The sequence below is a fragment of the Phalangium opilio genome, unplaced genomic scaffold, assembly GCF_054372755.1.
Source record: "Phalangium opilio isolate 3A_F unplaced genomic scaffold, DU_Popi_V2 ptg000505l_1, whole genome shotgun sequence".
Classification (NCBI taxonomy): Eukaryota; Metazoa; Arthropoda; class Arachnida; order Opiliones; family Phalangiidae; genus Phalangium; species Phalangium opilio.
Window position 1 is genome coordinate 2,006,993 of NW_028324239.1, and position 6,193 is coordinate 2,013,185.

Genomic DNA, 6,193 nt, shown 5'->3' on the forward strand with positions numbered 1-6,193 from the left:
ACGTTTCTCGACCAGAGAAGCACTTTTTGAGAATTTTTTCACTATTATCAAATATAACCGCTGAAACCATAGTTTTTGTACTTTTTGCTATAATTCAAGGAAATATAACGATATTCATTCAAAAAACTGCTAAAATTCAATTTTCAATAAGAAATCGTTGTCACGGACTTTTTTACCTTGAGAAAAAAAACATGCGATTTTTTCGGTTCACTTTTGAATGCATTTTTTTTCTGGACAAATTTTTGACTGAATTCAGCTTATTTACCTATAAAATACTCATTAAAAGTGGTTTCATCTCGATTGATCAATAAATAAAAATGTACCTCGATTTTTAATAAAATTTTCAAAATCGACGTTTCTCGACCAGAGAAGCACTTTTTGAGAATTTTTGCACTATTTTCAAATATAACCGCTGAAACCATAGTTTTTGTACTTTTTGCTATAATTCAAGCAAATATAACGATATTCATTCAAAAAACTGTTAAAATTCAATTTTCAATAAGAAATCGTTGTCACAGATTTTTTTACCTTGAAAAAAAAACATGCGATTTTTTCGGTTCACTTTTGAATGCATTTTTTTTCTGGACAAATTTTTGACTGAATTCAGCTTATTTACCTATAAAATACTCATTAAAAGTGGTTTCATCTCGATTGATCAATAAATAAAAATGTACCTCGATTTTTAATAAAATTTTCAAAATCGACGTTTCTCGACCAGAGAAGCACTTTTTGAGAATTTTTTCACTATTTTCAAATATAAATGCTGAAACCAAATTTTTTGTACTTTTTGCTTTAATTCAAGCAAATATAACGATATTCATTCAAAAAACTGTTAAAATTCAATTTTCAATAAGAAATCGTCACGGATTTTGTGTCTCGAAGAAAAAAAGCATGCGATTTTTTCGGTACAATTTTGAATGCATTTTTTTCTGGACAAATTTTTGACCGAATTTAGCTTAAATACATCAAATACTCATTAAAAGTGATTTCATCTCGATTGATCAATAAATAAAAATGTACCTCGATTTTTAATAAAATTTTCAAAATCGACGTTTCTCGACCAGAGAAGCACTTTTTGAGAATTTTTTCACTATTTTCAAATATAACCGCTGAAACCATAGTTTTTGTACTTTTTGCTATAATTCAAGCAAATATAACGATATTCATTCAAAAAACTGTTAAAATTCAATTTTCAATAAGAAATCGTCACGGATTTTGTCTCGAAGAAAAAAAGCATGCGATTTTTTCGGTACAATTTTGAATGCATTTTTTTCTGGACAAATTTTTGACTGAATTCAGCTTATTTACCTATAAAATACTCATTAAAAGTGATTTCATCTCGATTGATCAATAAATAAAAATGTACCTCGATTTTTAATAAAATTTTCAAAATCGACGTTTCTCGACCAGAGAAGCACTTTTTGAGAATTTTTTCACTATTTTCAAATATAACCGCTGAAACCATAGTTTTTGTACTTTTTGCTATAATTCAAGCAAATATAACGATATTCATTCAAAAAACTGTTAAAATTCAATTTTCAATAAGAAATCGTTGTCACGGATTTTTTTACCTTGAAGAAAAAAAACATGCGATTTTTTCGGTTCACTTTTGAATGCATTTTTTTCTGGACAAATTTTTGACTGAATTCAGCTTATTTACCTATAAAATACTCATTAAAAGTGATTTCATCTCGATTGATCAATAAATAAAAATGTACCTCGATTTTTAATAAAATTTTCAAAATCGACGTTTCTCGACCAGAGAAGCACTTTTTGAGAATTTTTTCACTATTATCAAATATAACCGCTGAAACCATAGTTTTTGTACTTTTTGCTATAATTCAAGCAAATATAACGATATTCATTCAAAAAACTGTTAAAATTCAATTTTCAATAAGAAATCGTTGTCACGGATTTTTTTACCTTGAAGAAAAAAAACATGCGATTTTTTCGGTTCACTTTTGAATGCATTTTTTTCTGGACAAATTTTTGACTGAATTCAGCTTATTTACCTATAAAATACTCATGAAAAGTGATTTCATCTCGATTGATCAATAAATAAAAATGTACCTCGATTTTTAATAAAATTTTCAAAATCGACGTTTCTCGACCAGAGAAGCACTTTTTGAGAATTTTTTCACTATTTTCAAATATAACCGCTGAAACCATAGTTTTTGTACTTTTTGCTATAATTCAAGCAAATATAACGATATTCATTCAAAAAACTGTTAAAATTCAATTTTCAATAAGAAATCGTTGTCACGGATTTTTTTACCTTGAAGAAAAAAAACATGCGATTTTTTCGGTTCACTTTTGAATGCATTTTTTTCTGGACAAATTTTTGACTGAATTCAGCTTATTTACCTATAAAATACTCATTAAAAGTGATTTCATCTCGATTGATCAATAAATAAAAATGTACCTCGATTTTTAATAAAATTTTCAAAATCGACGTTTCTCGACCAGAGAAGCACTTTTTGAGAATTTTTTCACTATTATCAAATATAACCGCTGAAACCATAGTTTTTGTACTTTTTGCTATAATTCAAGCAAATATAACGATATTCATTCAAAAAACTGTTAAAATTCAATTTTCAATAAGAAATCGTTGTCACGGATTTTTTTACCTTGAAGAAAAAAAACATGCGATTTTTTCGGTTCACTTTTGAATGCATTTTTTTCTGGACAAATTTTTGACTGAATTCAGCTTATTTACCTATAAAATACTCATGAAAAGTGATTTCATCTCGATTGATCAATAAATAAAAATGTACCTCGATTTTTAATAAAATTTTCAAAATCGACGTTTCTCGACCAGAGAAGCATTTTTTGAGAATTTTTTCACTATTTTCAAATATAACCGCTGAAACCATAGTTTTTGTACTTTTTGCTATAATTCAAGGAAATATAACGATATTCATTCAAAAAACTGCTAAAATTCAATTTTCAATAAGAAATCGTTGTCACGGATTTTTTTACCTTGAGAAAAAAAACATGCGATTTTTTCGGTTCACTTTTGAATGCATTTTTTTTCTGGACAAATTTTTGACTGAATTCAGCTTATTTACCTATAAAATACTCATTAAAAGTGGTTTCATCTCGATTGATCAATAAATAAAAATGTACCTCGATTTTTAATAAAATTTTCAAAATCGACGTTTCTCGACCAGAGAAGCACTTTTTGAGAATTTTTTCACTATTTTCAAATATAACCGCTGAAACCATAGTTTTTGTACTTTTTGCTATAATTCAAGCAAATATAACGATATTCATTCAAAAAACTGTTAAAATTCAATTTTCAATAAGAAATCGTTGTCACGGATTTTTTTACCTTGAAAAAAAAAACATGCGATTTTTTCGGTTCACTTTTGAATGCATTTTTTTTCTGAACAAATTTTTGACTGAATTCAGCTTATTTACCTATAAAATACTCATTAAAAGTGGTTTCATCTCGATTTATCAATAAATAAAAATGTACCTCGATTTTTAATAAAATTTTCAAAATCGACGTTTCTCGACCAGAGAAGCACTTTTTGAGAATTTTTTCACTATTTTCAAATATAAATGCTGAAACCAAATTTTTTGTACTTTTTGCTTTAATTCAAGCAAATATAACGATATTCATTCAAAAAACTGTTAAAATTCAATTTTCAATAAGAAATCGTTGTCACGGATTTTTTTACCTTGAGAAAAAAAACATGCGATTTTTTCGGTTCACTTTTGAATGCATTTTTTTCTGGACAAATTTTTGACTGAATTCAGCTTATTTACCTATAAAATACTCATGAAAAGTGATTTCATCTCGATTGATCAATAAATAAAAATGTACCTCGATTTTTAATGAAATTTTCAAAATCGACGTTTCTCGACCAGAAAAGCACATTTTGAGTTTTATTTTCGCTATTTACAAATATAATCACTGAAACCATTAATTTTGTACTTTTCGCTTTAATTCAAGCAAATATAACGATATTCATTCAAAAAACTGTTAAAATTCAATTTTCAATAAGAAATCGTTGTCACGGATTTTTTTACCTTGAAGAAAAAAAACATGCGATTTTTTCGGTTCACTTTTGAATGCATTTTTTTCTGGACAAATTTTTGACTGAATTCAGCTTATTTACCTATAAAATACTCATTAAAAGTGATTTCATCTCGATTGATCAATAAATAAAAATGTACCTCGATTTTTAATAAAATTTTCAAAATCGACGTTTCTCGACCAGAGAAGCACTTTTTGAGAATTTTTTCACTATTTTCAAATATAACCGCTGAAACCATAGTTTTTGTACTTTTTGCTATAATTCAAGCAAATATAACGATATTCATTCAAAAAACTGTTAAAATTCAATTTTCAATAAGAAATCGTTGTCACGGATTTTTTTACCTTGAAGAAAAAAAACATGCGATTTTTTCGGTTCACTTTTGAATGCATTTTTTTCTGGACAAATTTTTGACTGAATTCAGCTTATTTACCTATAAAATACTCATGAAAAGTGATTTCATCTCGATTGATCAATAAATAAAAATGTACCTCGATTTTTAATAAAATTTTCAAAATCGACGTTTCTCGACCAGAGAAGCATTTTTTGAGAATTTTTTCAATATTTTCAAATATAACCGCTGAAACCATAGTTTTTGTACTTTTTGCTATAATTCAAGGAAATATAACGATATTCATTCAAAAAACTGCTAAAATTCAATTTTCAATAAGAAATCGTTGTCACGGATTTTTTTACCTTGAGAAAAAAAACATGCGATTTTTTCGGTTCACTTTTGAATGCATTTTTTTTCTGGACAAATTTTTGACTGAATTCAGCTTATTTACCTATAAAATACTCATTAAAAGTGGTTTCATCTCGATTGATCAATAAATAAAAATGTACCTCGATTTTTAATAAAATTTTCAAAATCGACGTTTCTCGACCAGAGAAGCACTTTTTGAGAATTTTTGCACTATTTTCAAATATAACCGCTGAAACCATAGTTTTTGTACTTTTTGCTATAATTCAAGGAAATATAACGATATTCATTCAAAAAACTGCTAAAATTCAATTTTCAATAAGAAATCGTTGTCACGGATTTTTTTACCTTGAGAAAAAAAACATGCGATTTTTTCGGTTCACTTTTGAATGCATTTTTTTTCTGGACAAATTTTTGACTGAATTCAGCTTATTTACCTATAAAATACTCATTAAAAGTGGTTTCATCTCGATTGATCAATAAATAAAAATGTACCTCGATTTTTAATAAAATTTTCAAAATCGACGTTTCTCGACCAGAGAAGCACTTTTTGAGAATTTTTTCACTATTTTCAAATATAACCGCTGAAACCATAGTTTTTGTACTTTTTGCTATAATTCAAGCAAATATAACGATATTCATTCAAAAAACTGTTAAAATTCAATTTTCAATAAGAAATCGTTGTCACGGATTTTTTTACCTTGAAAAAAAAAACATGCGATTTTTTCGGTTCACTTTTGAATGCATTTTTTTTCTGGACAAATTTTTGACTGAATTCAGCTTATTTACCTATAAAATACTCATTAAAAGTGGTTTCATCTCGATTTATCAATAAATAAAAATGTACCTCGATTTTTAATAAAATTTTCAAAATCGACGTTTCTCGACCAGAGAGGCACTTTTTGAGAATTTTTTCACTATTTTCAAATATAAATGCTGAAACCAAATTTTTTGTACTTTTTGCTTTAATTCAAGCAAATATAACGATATTCATTCAAAAAACTGTTAAAATTCAATTTTCAATAAGAAATCGTTGTCACGGATTTTTTTACCTTGAGAAAAAAAACATGCGATTTTTTCGGTTCACTTTTGAATGCATTTTTTTCTGGACAAATTTTTGACTGAATTCAGCTTATTTACCTATAAAATACTCATGAAAAGTGATTTCATCTCGATTGATCAATAAATAAAAATGTACCTCGATTTTTAATGAAATTTTCAAAATCGACGTTTCTCGACCAGAAAAGCACATTTTGAGTTTTATTTTCGCTATTTACAAATATAATCACTGAAACCATTAATTTTGTACTTTTCGCTTTAATTCAAGCAAATATAACGATATTCATTCAAAAAACTGTTAAAATTCAATTTTCAATAAGAAATCGTTGTCACGGATTTTTTTACCTTGAAGAAAAAAAACATGCGATTTTTTCGGTTCACTTTTGAATGC